Source organism: Haliotis rufescens, unplaced genomic scaffold, assembly GCF_023055435.1.
Source record: "Haliotis rufescens isolate VD_foot unplaced genomic scaffold, xgHalRufe1.0.p SCAF_2, whole genome shotgun sequence".
Classification (NCBI taxonomy): domain Eukaryota; kingdom Metazoa; phylum Mollusca; class Gastropoda; order Lepetellida; family Haliotidae; genus Haliotis; species Haliotis rufescens.
In genome coordinates, this window is record NW_025963890.1 from 28,169,992 (window position 1) to 28,190,238 (window position 20,247).

The 20,247-nt window shown below is 35.8% G+C and overlaps 1 protein-coding gene and 1 long non-coding RNA gene across 6 annotated transcripts in view; one reads left to right on the forward strand and one right to left on the reverse strand.

The window, feature by feature from the left end:
- Positions 1–20,247, forward strand: part of LOC124110922 (palmitoyltransferase ZDHHC21-like) — a 308,157-nt gene that overhangs the window by 263,041 nt on the left and 24,869 nt on the right. The gene's annotated exons all lie outside the window — the stretch shown is intronic.
- On the reverse strand, positions 1,895–2,957 carry LOC124110925. Its single transcript, XR_006857354.2, has 3 exons — positions 2,914–2,957; positions 2,435–2,502; positions 1,895–2,122 (listed from the first exon to the last, which is right to left on the reverse strand). It is a non-coding gene; the product is annotated as an uncharacterized LOC124110925 (long non-coding RNA).

Here is a 20,247-nt window from a genome sequence, read left to right on the forward strand (position 1 = left end):
CTTTGTCTGGGAGATGGGATCTTGACACCTTAGGCTAGCATTTATCTAAAAGCTTCAAATCAATTAACTATGTAGACGTAACTCTTGTTTTATTGAATAGTATGTCTAGAAGATGTGCTCCCATTACCTTAGTCTAGCAACTATCTAAAAAGCTATAACTGAAACTACTGATATTTTATATATGCATTTTACCTGATGATAATTATTACTTGCTAAACTATAATTATATGAAATGATGTATAAATATTACACCATGATAACTCATAAAAGCACTTGATGTAGATCTAATTATTATAAGATAACTTAGTATAAATGTTATACCATGATAAAAACATGCAATATTTTTCTCTATTATCTAAAGATATTCAAATTTGATTATACAATTCAATTAATTGATGGACAGTGGAATGGCCTTTTTGAAAGCCAGACTGGTATTTATATAACAATTATTGTCATGAAAGTAGTTATAAAGATGCTTAAATACAACTCTCTCAAACACTTTACCAATACAACTAATGAGTGATATTGGTCTGTAATTTGTCACAACTGAATGATCTCCTTTCTTATACAATGGCATAACATGCGCTCTTTTCCATTCTGTTGGATATGAATTGAATATGGTTGAATATATTCAGATTGCTGAGTAGGTATTTTATTTATGCGTTTGCTGATGAGCAAGCGTTTTGAACATTTCGGGGCCAAGGATAAATTACCCTCTTTCCTGCAGTTTGTACACCATATGTTGCAGTAGTATAGGTAATAGGGGTTCTGGCTCACTTCCACTGGAGCCAGATTTATATACCTATACCGCTACTACAGATGGAATTTTTTATGTCAAAATGCTGATGCGATTCAACGATCGTCATGAGTCGTATTAAAAGAAACATCAATATTAATTAACAATGAATAAAATTTACTATAGCCCACGAGGATATTTGGAAGGTATAGGAGCAATACAAAAATTAGCCACCGCAGCTAAGGTATCTAAAGATGTGGCCAAGGATTGGTTAAAGAAACAACCGATGTGGCAAATATAGCACCGCATTATATCCCGAGGAAGAAGTTTGATGTTTTTACAACGAATGAAGTTCATCAGGCTGACCTCTTGTTTCTTCCCCATGATAAGGTAAAACGCAAAACGTATAAATACGCTTTAACCGTAGTGGATGTGGCTAGTCGATACAAAGAGGCTGAGCGATTAACCTCGAAAGATTCAACAGAAGTAGCTAATGCATGGGATCGGTAACTAAACTGTTGAGAAAGTACTATGTCGAAATCAGGCGGGGTGAAAAAGAGGCCCACCGTAGTCAAGCTATCGTTGAAAAATTTAACCGGACACTAGTGTAACATTTGTTTGGCTATCAGTATGGGATCGAAATGAAATCGGAACGATTGGGAGACTGAATGGGTGACACGATTATCAGCTGTTGTATCAGCGCTGAATAATGAAGTAACGAGGTTAATCGGGAAGAAACCATCCGATGCGATTAAAATGAAATCTGTGACTTCCGAATCTTCAGCACCGAGGAGAGGCAAAGAACAAAATCATCCGGATAGAGTAAGCGTAAGATATTTATACCAGCCCGGTGAACTCGAAGGAGGCCTACGTCGCGCAACCGATCCAATTTGGTCCCTTAAGACATATAATATTAGTCGGTTGGTTATGAAAGAAGGAAAGCCTATTCTTTATTATCTTAAAGATGGACCGGGCAGGGCATTTGTACGAGAAGAGTTGCTCATAGTTCCCAACGATACAGTATTACCACCATAACCATAAGCATAGGTAGTTACACCATCCTGATATAAACATATTTATTTCCATAAAGTGGAGGGATTGGCAAACAAGCAAATTTGGCTTATCTGAATGCCTCTCCCAAACATGATACATATACAAATAGCAATGTATTGATAGTGACATGAGAAATAGCATACATTGTATAATTGGCATTAAAGGTAAGTATTGTTCTATAAGTGTTTAATTACTGGATTATCTTGCAGGGATCCCATTTGTCGCAGAGGCTTATGCAGGGTAATGGAGAGACACAAAAGCATGCTGTTTTTACAACCGGATTTATTCCAATGATGGTCCACAATCAGTGGTTATGATGATGATGAAGAAACCCTAAAACACAATATTTACAAAATGTAGGCAAACATCATAACCAATAGATCATTAAAAGAATACTGCCATTATACATCCATTACATGTGTTTGATATGCCAATCAATAAGATATAATGTGAACACTTACTTTACATTTAGTTCGGTAAAGCATGTTATGTAGGATATCTCCTCAGTGAGGATGATATCACTGAATACACTACAAAGCAATTAAATAATACTATGTTAAGCAATATAACATTACAATAGTATAGACAATTATGCCATGACATGCTGACATAAATATATGTGTAACTAAGGGAAGTAACCCTCACCTCGTCTAAGGGACGGAGGCCAAACCACCAGATGTCATCAAAACTGGTCATGCAGTATCTTATGAGACCTGATAAAAGATATATAACTACATGAATCTTACTGGTATGGTAAACATCACATACATTGTATACATGGCATGTGAAACTCATCTAGCAGTATAAAAATCAACATTTTTAGGCATTTCATATGTATTGATAAAATCAACAAATATACTGTTTTGGTATGTTACACTTTCATGATAAAATAGTACCAATACATGCTTAAATCTAGTACACTCATTATGCATATACCTCAGTTGTAACATCTTACAATATTTAAATATATATTGCACTAACATGAATATACTGATAATTCATGTTTATAACATATACATGATATACTGTTCTTATGGAACATAAATGACTTAATATGAGTGTACTAAAATACATTATATATACTAGAAAACTAAGTACAATGATAATAAATATAATTAACTCACCCCAAACGGAGCTGTCCTTTCCCAGTGAGGGTTGTGACTAGAAATGGTGCACATAGTAAAGGTATGAAGTACATGACCAAGGTGCCCGGGTCATGTGACGTGGGAAATACAAAGCCAGGCCAAGCTGACCGGCAGAGAACAATAAGCTAGGCTGAGACCGCAGTAGCCTTAGCACAAAGAATCAATCACCACATGTTAGATTATGTTACTGAGGTGTGAGTTAGTGGACTAAGTAAACTAATTTATTTAATAAATACACTAATCCTAAAATACCTATGTTTTTTAAAATAATCCCAAATATATACATCCTGCCACAACTACAGTTACATTATTATTTACATTCAGCACAACAACATCGCAGTATCGGTTTCATCTCAGACAAAATCTCTAAATCGGCAAGAAGATAGAATAAAACTGTTCACCGATTTCAAAATTTCAAGATTTGTTACTGTCGTTACATTTGAATTACCATTTAGAGTTGAATTTAAATTGTAGCCTCTTATGAAATAATACCTGTTTTGCCTTACTGTACTATTTAAGGGACATGTAAGAAAGAAATGAAGTGCATCTTTCGTATGATAGCCACAACAACATCTCGGGCTGTCGGATATAAATCTGGCAAATTTGTCAGCGTTTAGATCACTGCAGCCAAGCCTGAGACGGGAGTGTATAACCTGACAGAATCTTGATCCATAATTTGTATCAAAGTATATACCATTCCTATCATTGCTTTTTATAAAACTTTTGAAACTTCCTAAGCTTCTGGCATCGATGTATTCAATAGGTAGTGAGTTCCAAATATTAACTGTATCTGGAATAAATGATTTGGCATAATTATTTGATTTACAATTTGTGGTTTGCAGCTGTGAGCAGTTTCTCAAATTATAATCACCGGCATCCGACACTCTATTTGGAACTAAGGATGATAGATAGTCCAGTACTAGATTGTTAACCATTTTATAAAAAATATTTTACTTTTGAAAATGCCTTCTTTCTTCTAATGACGTAAGCTTTGTTTCTTTATAAAGTTTACCGTGACTTGTGCCACGAACAGCCCCACAAATAGTTCTGAGTGCATCTAGATTTAGTGTTTCAAGTAGTATCGCCTGTTCTTTTGTGCAGTTGTCCCATATGTGGCAACAATAATCAAATATCGGTAATATGAAAGATTTATACATAGTTTCCAATGTTTTTCTATTTAAACGATACTTGAAACTCCTGAGACAGTTAATCATTGGACTGACTTTCTTGACTAGGCTATCAATGTGATCGTTCCACATACAATCTTCTTGGAGAGTAAGTCCTAGATGTTTATGAGAATGAACTTCTTGAACAGTAGTGTTACTCATTTTCAAAACTGGTTTTACATTTGGAAGAATCTTCCGGGAAAATTGTATAGATACTGTTTTATTAGGATTGAAATCGACATGCCAGTTTTCTGCCCAAGAGGATATTCTACTTAGATCATTATTCAGACAATCTGCAGCTGTATTTGGGTCATTTACCACGGCATGTAGGGATGTGTCATCGGCAAACAATCTTATATTACTATCAATATCGTCTATAATGTCGTTTATGAAAATTAGAAACAGTAGCGGTTCTAAAACTGACCCTTGTGGAACTCCAGCCATAACTGGTCGTAAGTCTGAACTATACCCATTGATAACAACCCGTTGGCATCTATGTTTTAGGTAGCTTTTAAACCATCTCAATAATTTCCCTTCAATACCATAGGATTTGAGCTTATGGATAATGCCTTTGTGCCAGACTTTATCAAAGGCCTTACTAATGTCGCAAAAGACTGCTCTACCTTTATCTAGCAATAAAATCATATAAGTAAGTCAGCTGGTTAGCGGTAGAATCTCCTGGCATGAAACCTGATTGAAGATTTGTAAGCAAATTATTATCTCTTAAGTAATTAAAAACATATTTGAAAACGCATTTTTCGAATATTTTAGCCACACAACACGTGAGAGCTATAGGTCTATAATTACTACATTCATTAATATTACCTTTCTTATTAATAGGCACAACGGAAGCTTCTTTCCAACTTACCGGAAAAGTAGACTTATTCAGGGATACATTAAACAATTTAGCCAGTGGATACGATATCGCTGAAGCACTTAATTTCAATAATCTATTGCCGATACCGCCGGGCCCTGTTGCTTTAGTTACATTAACAGATAGGAGAACATCTTGAACTTCCTTTGTTGTTAAGAACGATAGTAGAGAGCAATTTTTCTGTTTTAAGCTTAATATAAGGGAGAGTTTTATCAGGATATTTAACAGATGCCTGGTCAGAGAAATAATTGTTCATCACATTTGCAATATCTCTTGTATCATCATATAGTATATCGTGGTAATTAATGGGAGGAAATTTTGCATTACTGGTGCCCCACAGTTATTATTTAACAAGCCGCCACCATACTTTTTCACCGTACGCATTATTAATTTTACTATCAATCTTGAGTACATATTTTCTCTTTGCAGTGCGAACATGGGAGATAACACGGTTTCTTATTTGACAAAATTTAGTCCAGTCAGAATCTAAGTAACACCATCCTTATCAATCCATCTCTTTGTATCTAAGGGGGATAATGATGTCTTGTTCATTCTTAATCCATATATCCTATGATTGTAACTTCTTAAAGAGTTCATCTCGTGTTTGAATGTTCTACCGATGAATAATGCTTCTTTATACTGTTCGTGTTTGATATGCTTTTTTACCACATACTTCTTAACACCCTTAGATTTTCTTATCTCTCCATTATCGGACTTCTTTATCGAATACATCTTAGGTCTTAATCCGACATACTCCGCTATAGAGGTCCAAGCACATTCATCCTTCATCTTACCTAACACCTTTTTATTTACTACGCTGTGCAGTGGATTATCTTTTGGGTAATCACTCGTGTCATACATATCTTTTTTTTCTGCCATATCTTTATACACATCCTCGGTTTGTATTTCCATCAACAAAGAATCTGTGTTGGTATATAACACCTCGCATCTATCACCGTCTTGCTTCTTAAGTTTGTTGTAATAAAAGTCATACATTAAGTCTTTTGACAAGTCAAGAATACTCATACCAACGTACACCTGTCTGTTGAATTTTATATTACTCTTCTGCATGTGTAGTGCAGCTAGGTCATTATCAAATATCTTGCTTCTGTTAAAGCCGGACTGGCTATAAGTTTCCTGAGTCTTTCTTCCTCATTAGACCTGACTAATTTAACATCAACACGCTTCCTTAGATTCTCCATAGTTTTACCAAATACTGAGTTATTCATGAGCTTATATAGATTCTTTTCAAAATCGCTGGTGGCTATCTTTCTTAAATCTGTGTTAAGCCTTATATAGGGCTCCATTCAAGGGCTTTGATCAAACTTTAGAACTCTGTGTATTTACTTTAGTTTCATACCTAACGATAGTTTTTCTACGTTAGCTAACCTAGTATTGTCCATCAAGGACTTTTGATATTTTCCGACATCCAATCATATTGAGTCACCATTAATCTTTTAGCGGATAACTGTTATGGTCTTTATGTAATGAATTTGGATATTCCAAGTCAACTTCTATTATGTAACCTTTATCGGAATCTGAGGGGATATCATACACTTCGATATCGTTCACATCGACCCACTCACTGGGTAAAGGTTGACTCATAGCCCATCCGTACAAATTGTTGGCGTCGAGATATAATATGTGCATGTCGGGTTTACTTGGATCATATCCTTCCACTAATTTATTATTAGCCTTAGAATACCTTTTCGTTACCATCAATATTCCTTTCTCAATAAACAAGTGCATATCGTAATCGGTGAGTAGTTTTAGTTCTACACCGGTCTTCTTCAACAATGCATACCACAATAGTCTGGGACTTGAATAGTACCATGCCGGGTCCAAGCCGTAATGTCTTTAACATGTCTTCCTAAATATCTCGAATATATCGGCGAGTAACAGTACATCGGTTTTTAAGTACAGATCATGATAATCGCCTAAATTCTTACAACCTAATTTATCACACACCGTCAAAGCGTGTTCATAATCGGCATCGGTTATTTTAGATTCTGTTAAGTTACTATAGAATGATTCAAGGGGTGGTAATTTAGTTTCGTTGAATCTAGACCAATCATCCATATATTCGTAAGGATATACACCTTTTCTCAACAACAAATGACGTGTTATCCGATCGGTATATTGATTTGTTATTGCAAAGTCATCAGGATTGTTCGCAATAGCTAAATTGTCCAGGGAAGATAACAGAAACTGTACGGAGTCTATGAATCTAAGCCCATTACTTTGCTTTATTCTGGCTTTCCCATCCTTGTCCGTATAATGTATAGTTTTAGTCAACAAGAATGATATACCACGTCCCATTTTAATTCTGGAAACCCAAAAGTCCAGAAACTCTACAGTCTTTGCCCAGTCTCGGTCAAAGGTATTTCAAAAATTAAACATGCTGTTTTCAAGGGAACATACCAAGGAAGAAAAAATGAAAAAAATATTGTAAAAAAACTCAATCTTTACACTATGTCGCCCATGGGCCTGCCCTTGGGCGAAGACTGGCCCATGGGTAGGCCCATGGGCGAGAATATGTTCCTTTACTTAAAACTCATGTTTTTGTTTCGCAAATACATTAAATGTATTCATTCAAGTATCATGACACAAAATTTAATTCATTTTAACCTAATTCAACGATTTTATAGCGATATTGAAATATTTCGCCCATGGGCGAGAAAAAGGTTTGGCCCATGGCCGAGAATATGTTCCTTTACTCAAAACCCATGTTTTTTTTCCGCAAATACATTAAATGTATTCATTCAAATATCATGACACAGAATTTAACTCATTTTAACTTAATTCAACGATTTTATAGCGATATTGAAATATTTCACCCATGGGCGAGAATATTTTCCTTTACTCAAAACTCATGTTTTTGTTTTGCAAATACATATATGTATATCTTTCAAGTATCATGACACAAAATATAACTCATTTTAACTTAATTCAATGATTTTATAGCGATATTGAAATATTTCGCCCATGGGCGAGAATATTTTCCTTTGCTGAACAGTTTTAGTTTCGCAAATACATAAAGGTTTTATAAGCATGACACATGATTCAACTCATTTTACCTTAATTCAACTATTAAAATATTTTGCCCATGTTTTCGTCAGTCCCTTTAAATAATTAACTAATTGTGTACGGAGTATATTGTATCATGTGAAATATACTTATATTATGTCATTACATTACTATTTAAAAAGGGCCTTTGGTTGGATGTTTCCTTTGCAGAAGTTTTACAAATTTCACCTTCACCAACAATACGCCAATTCATTGGCGACATTTTCCAACACATTAAAGTTTAGTTAGTTTCTTTTTCATTTCCCATTTTATGTCTCGTTGTTACATCACACTGGGAAAGTAAGTGACACTAAGTATGCAATATACAGGTACAGGTGCGCGTATTTTAATGGAAACAAAAAACGATTCGTCTTTCATTGCATAATGTCTGGCTGAATATCTCACATTCTAACGAAACCTTGAAATAATTATTTAATTATATGCGGTGTCGAACTGACCATATGGGAATTATGTTTACAGGCAATTGAGGAAAACGTGAGTGAATATTATAACACTAAAGCAACTTTTAAATGCATTGTTACTTTGGTATGAAAATGGTAACAGTTCAGAAAAAGCAACAGCCTTCTGATGATAATTCTCATATTCTCATTAGGACGTTGTATCTAATTACAGTGTCGGCCTTATTTACAGGTGATTCTACAATACCTGCTTTCGGTCAATTACACTCTCCAACACCACGCATGAATAAACAGTTATGCAGGTGTTGCTGTGGGCAAATACCTAGCCTGAAAATATATTGTTTTTGTGGATACATGTTTTACAAATTTTCGTTGATATGTGGATATAATAAGCACAAAGACAAAAAAAATGTTTATGAAAGATGAATTAGTGCCTTGATATATTCATCAAGATATGTATCATCGTTTAATTTGGTCATTCAATAAAAGTATGTTTGGAGGAGATATCAAAGGAGCCCCCCAATATACACAGTGTCGTCCGGTGAACTACCACCCCACCCTGTCAGTAAGAGTTATGTAATCGGTACACAAACATATTTGATGCGGTGTCAGTGTGGAAGGAGTTTAAATTACGTCCGCCACTGGCCACAGAAATCCTCAAAGTATAGTAACAATCAACAAGGTCAGTGCCGTACTAATTACCTACTGACGCGCGTAACAACGACTGTCAATCCGTCTGCTACAGCAACCATACCATCATCCCTGTCACAACTGGCATACTAACAGCTTATTCAAAATATGAATTGTAAAAATGTCGTTAAGAGACTAACGTATGTCGTATACAGTCCTCATATTTGATTTAAAAAAGTAAGAACGTCAACTGGGAATTCAACTGGATGTTACCTTCCTTATACATGTATCAGCTAACAGCCCTGTTTGTGAAAATATTTACTAGACATAAGATTTAAAGACTAATAATATCAATTGTAAGACCGCATAGACCATAAAACCGAATAAAATATGTCTTGGTATCATCTCTTGTGTATTAGATGATGGTGATGATCTGAAATGTTATAACTTTAGATTAGGACGGAGAAACATTAAAGTGTTTTATAATACTTGGGAACATGAGCAATAAGATGTAGCAACATAAACATGCATGGAATAGGGAAAATGGTGAAAACAAATTGAAAAGGATTTTAATACAAATTTTTTGTACTAAATAACTTGCAAAAGCGGTGCCCAAAATTGTTTGACCGTGTTATGTGTGTTGTAGACTGAATAATAGCAAGTAATTGTCATGCTGTACGCATGGTTCCATATACAAATTCAGATATACAACCGGTATGAAACTGAGAACTGAGATGCCAAGTACAACCTGCATTCACACGCGGAAGCAATATACTTGTGTGTATGCCCTCTCCTCTGAAAAATGTATCACTAAAGCATTTGCATTGTAATAAATATAGTAATGATAAAACTTGGTAATTTGGTAGGTCTCCGACAGATATGATTTTCAGTTTTTTTACACCTTTGATTGATTCGGATTGCATACATGTAGTCTAGTCACTGTCTCTAACGATCTGCTTGTTAGAAATTTCAAATGTCCTGTTATAGCACTGTTCCTAATTTCTTAGGCAATTTCTTTTATCAGGTATAAATAGTTGATTCGTCTTGTCCGCAGTCATTTTTACTTGATCGAATGATTTCCACACAAAAATATGACAGAGAGTTTTGTATTTTATTATATACATTATAATTATATAATTATATAATTGTAGAAGATGCTTACATCACTGTATCTCAGAATGCAAAACTGATAACATTCAAACATGTAATTAGTACACAGTTAATTGTTACATATAATTTCCTGCATATTCCTTTTTGAACAAAAAGCCTATACATGTATACTGAAATCAGTGTCCACTGTTAAAAGGCTATTAGTGCGGTCAGCCATGGTAAATGGAGAGACAAAACTAGTGATTAATTATAGTCTGTGGCAGAATATGCGGTATAAGTGTAGTCATTAATACATTTACACATTACACATATACAGATGAAATACACGATATGATACAGTGCAAGAACAAATTAAGGTACGTTTTCTATTAAAAATAATTATACGATTATGGATTTAATTAGCATGTTTAAATTTTCAGGCCAACACGGTTGAGATACAGCATCGGCATACCCAACTGGAGTTGTTTTCTGCCAGTTGTAAGTTCATTGTTTGACTGAGCACACTTATGTCGGGGTTGCGATATTTTCTTCTCTTTGTTGGCAGCCTCATTGTCACTGAATTTCAGAACTCTGGCATGATATAATAATCAAGGATTTCGAAGGTGAACGAGGGGAAAGGCAGACGCACGTGGATTTTACTCTCAGGTTATTATTGTCTGGAGCATTTCATATACTAATTGAACAGAGTTCACCTGCACATGTCCACTTTAGTGAGACAGACTGTAACCAAAAATGCAATGAGTCGTAGCTCTTAATCCCTTATAACAACGGTAACAACAACCAGGGTGAGGACACAATATGGTTAAACCGTGTCCAACAGACAATCTCAGGTGGCTAACGCCATATCTCCCATCAAGTCAGCTCTGTTTTAATCATTTTAATTATGTTTTTACATTTTGAAATAAAAGGAATTAAAAAATTCATATTTAACAAACCTACACATTAACAAATACAAAACTTAAAAACCCTTTCTAGACTTCGTTCCAATTAACCTGGATCATTCAACTCGCTCGCGAGTCGTATACGACTTTTAAGTGAATACATCTACAGTGTACAAGTAACTTTTAACTGTATCATATATACTCATGATAAGCAATTATTTTCGTCTCTAATTCGAATGAGCACATTCTGAGGCCAAATCTGCAAAAGGACAGACAATATAATATTTCTTTGTACAATGCAAACGATTCAAACGTAGCGGCTGATAATAGAGACAATGATTTAATAATCTGATATATATATCATTTGTTCCCGTTCAGTCTATAGTACATATTGAAGTGATTGTAAAGTTTCAAGGAGTACTAAAAAGTTGTGGTATTCTGAATGAATTTAGAATATGAATAGCGAAAACAGTCACCATATCAGATGTACATGTATAACTTGTCTTCCAACACCAAGCTTGTGCTGAGGCCCATGGTCATAAAAATAATCGGTCACATAAAAGGAGCAAATAGTTTCGCAGATAGTACTTGCTATGGTTCACTCCCAATTGACAGACGACCTAATCATCAGACAGACCAGTCAAGTGTGACCAGTGTACCTGCCTGGTTTTACCTCCTAATTACTGAGCTGCCCAATACTGTCATACTGTGGGCAGACAAAAGCGGCTCCAACTCGTTGAGTGATATAGATTAACCAGATTATGATTGTGTTTGTAAGTTACTTTAATCTGTGTCGGGTTGCAGTTGTTTTATTAGGAAAGACCAGGGGTAGGTTTTTCAATGAAACCTTTTAGCCGTTGAGTTTGTTTTGCATTCATTTCATTAAATACACTGTTAGGTAGAATAATAACACGTTATATGGATTAAACATCTCCCTAACCTGAGTATAATCTCACATGTACTCTAAGTACCGTACTATATTACTTTGCGGAGACATTGAGTATAATTTTTGAGTTGACATTATATGCTGACTGAATGACTTTACACAAATCCCTGCGTCAATGGACCCGTGAAGATCTTCAACAACCCATTCTTGGCGTAAGAGGCGACTACCGGGATCGGGCGGTCAGGCTCCCTGACTGCCGTCATGCAGCTGAAATATTGCGAAGTGCGGCGTTCTACAACTAACAAACAAACAAAACTTTGAGGAATTCACAACAATCACTATGATGAGGTATGCATATCTTGCAATCAACCTGAATCCAGTTACTGGAATGTCAAACACGGGCTTGGTTAAAACAAGAATTGCAGTTAGATCTGCTATATGCTGTAGATCTCCCGTAGTCAAGAGATGCAATAGCGAGGCAGAACTATGTCAATTTATGAGGGACAGACGGCTACTCAAACATATATAAACATAGCAGCCAAAGATAAAAATGAAATCGTATCATGTACGAAAATAGAAATCATATCAACACAAAAAGAGAAAGTGTATGAGTACTAAAACTTGCAATAGATATGTGTACCCTACGTACACACGGCCTGTCCTCATATCGCTTACACTACTATCCAAACAAATTTATGGATGAGTGCAAATCACACTTGTACCCTTATCCCTTAGTATAAATGAACTCTTCAAACAAGATAACAAAGAATGTAAATGACTTTTGATACTGTAATTTCATTTTGTATATGAGATCATCTTCACAACTCAAATGTTTTCACAACATCAAATATCATGAGTGCACATTTATTATCATAGCACTGTACATTTATATCCATCATCTTCATGTTTTATAACATTAGCACTACATCATTACTAGCAATATTACTGTAATTTGATGAAATGTCCAACTGCTTCCAGAAACTGGATCACTGATCTTCTGCCAGTAGCAAGCTGCTGCTTCAGTCTCTCAATCTTTGCATCTCGGTCTCTGTCAACACGAGCTCGAGCACGAGGAAGTAACGAACTCAGCTCTTTGAAGATGTGCCATTTTCAGACTGAGGCACAAACTTAAAAACTAACATATATACCTATTCCTAAATTGGAGAAGAGGTGATCCTGTTAACATTGTGAAAGCTATTTAGTTGATCAAAGTAAAGAGAAACAATAGCACTTACTAAGGTATATATATACACTTACAGAAATTTGGAGATGAGTAGACCTGTTAAAATGCTCAGATTGGATTATATCAGGTAAGGTAATGTATACACACTTACAAAACTTTTGAGATGAGTAGACCTGTTAAATGATCAAAGTGGATTATAACAGTAATCCTGTATAAACAGTCAAAACAAACTCAAGGATCAGATACCACTATGAAAACATCGGATTAGTTCAAAGGCCCATGTACTCAGGTCATTAATTCATATTAACGAATGAAATCATAAATGGGTTAATGGACAGTAGCATTCTTTTAAGTAGCATCCCTTTTAAAACAACTAAAACAGGCAAACCAACAGTACCATGGTGGAACGAGGAAATAGAACAAACTAGACGTAAACGTAAGTCAGCCTTCAATAAAGCCAAACGCGACTATAAACATCTAAGAATAGCTCACGAACTAAACCACCAAGTTCAAAGTCTAGTCAAAATATCTAAACCCAGAAACTGGAAAAAATTCTGTGAAGAAATAAATAACCGTATAGACGCCAGAACAGTCTGGCGCAAAATCCACGCCATTAGAGGCTTAAAACGTCATAAAAAAACACCTAACATTAATAATTCAACAAACCCCGCTGAAAAGGCAAATAACCTCGCCAACCTCTTTTCGTAAGCAGTAACAACAACTTTAGCCAAAAATTTCAAGATAAACTTAAAACAGAAAACAAATCCACCAAAGAACCAAATAATGACATCCTAGAAATAAACCACCCTTACACAATGGAGGAGCTACTCTACGTCATCCAAAACAGGAAAAAGGGCACAGCCCCAGGATTGGACCTAACTTCCTACCAAATAATTAAAAAACTCCCCCCTAAACTACTCCAAGCACTACTTAAATTATACAATCTCATCTATCAAAACGGACAAGTACCTACTCCCTGGAAACAGGCCTTAGTCATACCAATCCCTAAACCTAATAAACCAGCTAATCAGGCTAACTCCTATAGACCAATTTCCTTAACTTCAAACTTATGTAAAGTAATGGAATCTATGGCTAAAAACAGACTACAACATTACATAACTCAAAATAACATCATAAACCCAGATCAAAGTGGTTTCACTCCTGGCCGCTCAACCTTAGATAACCCCGCCCGTTTAGAGCAGGACATTAAAACAGGACAACTCAGCAAACAATATACTACAGGCTTCTTCTTAGACTTCTCCAAAGCTTTCGACATGGTATGGCACGACGGGCTAATACAAAAACTACAAAAAATAGGACTCAAAGGTCAAATAATAAACTACATCCAAGACTTCCTAAACAATCGTAAAATAACCGTGGGTATAGACCAAACGCTATCGGACCAATGTCCCCTAGAAAATGGCACTCCCCAGGGCAGTATCCTCAGCCCCACACTCTTCAATATAATGATAAATGATCTATTCGAGGGCCTATCCCCTAAAGTAAACACATCTAAATTCGCGGATGATGGAGCCCTCTGGATCCACACAAAAAGCATTAAAATGGCCCAAAACCTACTTCAAAAATCTCTAAACAAAATACAGCAATGGGCTGACAAATGGGGCTTCTCCCTTAACTCGGAAAAAACTACAGGAATAGTATTTAAACACAAAAACATGAAACCCGCCTCCCCAAAACTCCAGCTAAACAACAAACCAATCCAATTCCTAAAAAAAACAAATTCTTAGGACTAATTTTCGATGAACATCTCTCCTGGGATGCTCACATAAATAATCTAATAACTAAATGTAGCAAAGATCTAAATACGCTAAGATGCCTCACTGGCTCAAACTGGGGGGCCTCCAAAGACACCCTCCTCTCACTCTATATATCACTAATTAGATCTAAAATAGACTACGGATGTGCCATATACGACACCCTAAACCAATCCCTAAGCAAAAAACTAGACTCAATCCAATATCAGGCTCTAAAACTAATAACACGCACTCAACATGGCACCTCCTACACTTCACTCCAGGCCTTAACAGGAGAAATGCCACTAAGTCTACGTAGGGAACAATTAACCCTAAATTTCTGGGCTGCGTCTCAATCCAACCCCCTAATTCAAAGCCTAATAAACAAAAGTATAAGCCCAAAAAACCAAGCCCTAGCTCGAAAACACCCTCTACTTACTCCAATATCCCAAAGAATTACTTAAATGAACACCAAATAAACAATCTTAAACAAAACTGTAAAAAATCAAATATCTTCACCCCAAAACTTAAAACACCCAAAATAGACATAACACTAGCTAGCACAATAAATAAACAAACCGACCCAAACATAGCCAAAACCACCACACTAGCATACATACATGAAAATTGGCCAAATTGGTGTCATATTTACACAGACGGATCCTCAGATCCGATCTCCAAACACACAGGTTTCGGAGTCCACATCACACAACCAACTAAAGCCACACAATCCTACCGACTCCCAAACAATCAATCAATATTTACGGCCGAACTAATGGGCATGGCCTCAGCCCTTCATAATCAACAATCTAAAAAACAACAAAAATTCCTAATACTTACCGACTCGCTCAGTGGACTACAAGCCCTCCCAAATAAAAACACCAAAAACCTACCTGAACTAATAAATCAGATACTAAAAAGCTCAAACGATTTAACTAAGGCAGGCAAACAAATAGTATTCACTTGGATCCCCGCCCACGTAGGAATATACGGCAATGAAAACGCTGATAAAGCAGCTAAACTATCCCTTAAAATCCCAGAAATAAGCTTAAACCTACCCATCTCCAAATCAGAAATTAAAAGTGTTAACAAACAAAAAATCACCAAAAAATGGCATAACCCATATCAAAACTCAAATAGCCAAATCAAAAAGGTTCTCAGAAAACCCCTAACCAAACCAAAAATTCTACATCCGTCCAAAAAAATCGTATTACTAAACTCCAAACAGGACATACCACCCTAAATAACCACCTCAAAATAATAAGAAAACACGCAACAGGAACCTGCCCACATTGCAAACAACAAGAAACCCCAGAACACGCACTCATACACTGCACCCAATACCTAACACACCGAACTACACTACAAACCACCCTAAATCTAAATAAGGCTCTTACTCTAGAAGCAATCCTAAACCCACAAAATAAAATAGAAAAATTCAAAGCCTTAGGCGTATACTTAATCAAAACAGGACTAATAACTCGCATTTAAAACCCCAATAAACTACCAAAACCAGACCACATAATCAAACTAACAAACTTCCATACTCATGTCCCTTAGTTCGTCCCCCAAACCCTCTTTGCATATTTTCAAAATTTCAAAATTTTCCAAAATTCTATATAAGCAACCACTAAAACACCCCTACTGGATTGCCAAACAACTTTTTCCCCTTTTCAGGAACCCATTAAATGGCTTGGCCAGGCCCGTGTGCGAAATACGCTGCAGTCGGAAAGCGCACGTAAAATCTCCAATATAAGTAAGTAAGTTAGGGCAAGCAAACACATTAAATGGCCTGGCCGGGCCCATGTGCGAAATACGCATCAGTCGGAAAGCGCACGTTAAATTTCCAAAGTAAGTAAGTAAGTAAGGGCAAGCCGTACACACATGAGTCCCATTCGACAGTCTACAACACACGAATAACTGTCAAACAAGTTTGGGTACCCCACCTGTTCAGGCAAGTTATTTAGTTCAATAATTTTGTATTAAAATCCTTTTCAATTTGTTTTCACCATTTTCTGTATTCCATGCATGTTTATGTTGCTACATCTTATTGCTCATGTTTCCAAGTATTGTTAAAACACTTTAATGTTTCTCCTTCTTAATCTAACGTTATAACATTTCAGGTCATTACCATCATCTAATACACAAGAGATGATACCAAGACATATTTTATTCGGTTTTATGGTCTATGCGGTCTTACAATTGATTTTATTAGTCTTTAAATCTTATGTCTAGTAAATATTTTCACAAACAGCTGATATCCGCAATGTAACATCCAGTTGAGGACTGAATACGACGTACGTCTGTTAACGATGTTTCTACAATTAATATTTTGAATAAGCCGTTAATATGCCAGTTGTGACAGGGATGATTGTATGGTAGCTGTAGCAGACAGTTTGACAGCCGTTGTTACGTGCGTCACTAGGTTATTAGTACAGCATTGGCCTTGTTGATTGTTACTATACTTTGAGGATTTCTGTGGCCAGTGGCGGATGTATATCAAACTCCTTCCACACTGACATCGCATCAAATATATTTGTGTACCGATTACATAACTCTTACTGACAGGGTGGGGTGGTAGTTCACGCGAAACGGACGACACTGTGTAAATTGAGCAGCTCCTTTGATATCGCCTCACAACATACTTTTAATGAATGACCGTTAGAATGTGAGATATTCAGCCAAACGTTATGCAATAAAAGACGAATAGTTTTTTCAATTAAAATACGCGCACGCGTACCTGTATATTGCATACCTAGTGTCACGTAATTGCCCAGTGTGATGTATCAACGGGACATAAAATGGGAAATGAAATAGAAACTAACTATTCCTTAATGTTGTGGAAAATAACTCCAATGAATTGGAGTACACGCACATGAATTCGTATGATAAACTGTCAAAACGTTTTGAGAGGTAAGGCCGGGTTCATTAAAGATCGCTACAATATGTAAACAGGTGAAATTTGTAGAACTTCTATAAAGGAAACATCCAACTAAATGCCCTTTTTAAATAGTAATGTAATGATATAATATAAAGTATATTTCACATGATACAATATACTTTGCACACAGTAAGTTGATGCTTTAAAGGGAGTGACGAAAACATGGGCAAATTATTTTAATAACGCCGTAAAATAGTTGAATCATGTGTCATGCTTGTAGGCACACCTTTTTCGTCCAGGGCGAAATATTTCAATAACGCCGTAAAATAGTTGAATTAAGTTAAAATTTGTTAAATTATGTGACATGAAACTTCTAAGAACACCTTTATGTATATGCGACACTAAAACACAAGTTTTGAGCAAAGGGAAATATTCTCGCCCATGGGCCAAACCTTTTCTCGCTCATGGGCGAAATATTTCAATATCGCTATAAAATAGTTGAGATTAGTAAAATTGAGTTACATTATGTGCAATGAAAATGGTAAAAACACCTGCATGTATTTGTGAAACAAAAACATGAGTTTTGAGTAAAGGAACATATTCTCGCCCATGGGCAGAACCTTTTTCTCGCCCATGGGCGAAATATTTCAATATCGCTATAAATAGTTGAATAAAGTTAAAATGAGTTATATTTTGTGTCATGATACTTGAATGACTACATTTAATGTATTTGCGAAACAAAAACATGAGTTTTAAGTAAAGGAACATATTTTCGCCCATGGGCAAAACCCTTTTCTCGCCCATGGGCGAAATATTTCAATATCGCTATAAAATAGTTGAATAAAGTTAAAATGAGTTATATTTTGGGCAGGCCCATGGGCGACATAGTGTAAATATTGACTTTTTGAACAATATTTTTGTTCATTTTTTCTTCCTTGGTATGTTCCCGTGAAAACAGCATGTTTAATTTTTGAAATACCTTTGACCGAGACTGGGCAAAGACCGTAGAGTTTCTGGACTTTTGGGTTTCCAGAATTAAAATGGGACGTGTTATATGTATTTTTCCATATTATTAGGAATACACGTTAAACCGCCGTCGGTCTTTGAGATAGCTTGCATGATGAGATGTGAATCATATCCTCTAAGGTTATGAAACACAACGGGGATAGGAATTGTTTGAGAATTCATTTTTAGTTTCAAGTTACACTCGTTATGCGCGGCTCCCCGATAATTACCCGTGACGTGGCAATGATCTCTTACAGAATCCCCATTCAGAGGTTTATTATAAACATGACAACTAGTTGACTTCTTATAGGGCCTCCAATCATCCCTCGTTATACACATGGGTTTCTTACACGATAAACTTTCCCTGATTGTTCTCTCTTCGTTTTGTAGATATTCTAGGAACTTTCCCGCTGCATCGGGACCTCTGTAAATCACGGGCGGGTTTGTTTTCCCATCATACCTTACAACTATATATCCAAACCCACAAGGAATATGTTCTTGAGTTTTGTACGTAAAAATATCTTGATTGCTTAGGACTGTATTTTCTATAGGTTTGATAAGTGCTTCGAAGTCAGCATAAATTACAATAATGTTCAAATTTTAATATATTTTCCCCCTCTTTAGGCATATCGATTCTGATAGCATTCTGTCCAACACTTCTGCAGTCTTCTTTATGCGCTTCTAATAGATCTTGTCTGCTGTACCCATGCAGGCATCTTTCACAGAAATATTTCTTTTCCTTATGGGTTGTTTGATCCTATAATAGTCTGCTTAAACTCTTTATCCATGTATAATGATATTTACCATCTTTTTTGATCAGAAATTAATTGATTCTGGGAATTTGTTTCGGAGCGGAGCTTATCCTGTGTACAACAATTCCTTTAGAAGAATGTCTGAAAACAATTATAGCTAAATTATTTTGCTTTTCCGCCTTATCAATTTGTGAGATTGGTGTAGGTTTGTCTATACCATCAAGGTTTAGTCCATCGATTTGGGGATAGCTAGAAGACCTATCCGGATTTTTGTCTACGGGGAACAATGCAGATCTTTTCATCATTCTGAAACAGTCATCGCCTTTATTTTTTACATTAATTATGGCTTTTTTCTTTTTATAATACGGAGGTAAATCTATATAAGATCCACCTTTGAAAGGAATATATATTTGCTATATCTAAATATATACTATCGATTTTTTCCACACCCCAACCCAAACCTCTATAAGTCCAGTGTTCTAAAGTTTCTTGTATCCTCTGAATTAATGTATCTAATGATGTGCTTATAGTATTGGATTCGGTTATAACTTCTTTATTGCTCCGGAAATAAGGTTCGGTATATTCAGTGCTATTGTCTGCGGTACTTTTACTCAATGACAGTTTAATCTTCAGTTATTACTCAGGAATTTGAGTCGAGTTTATGGTGACACGCAACATTTGCTTATGACATGTATGAGTATGTACC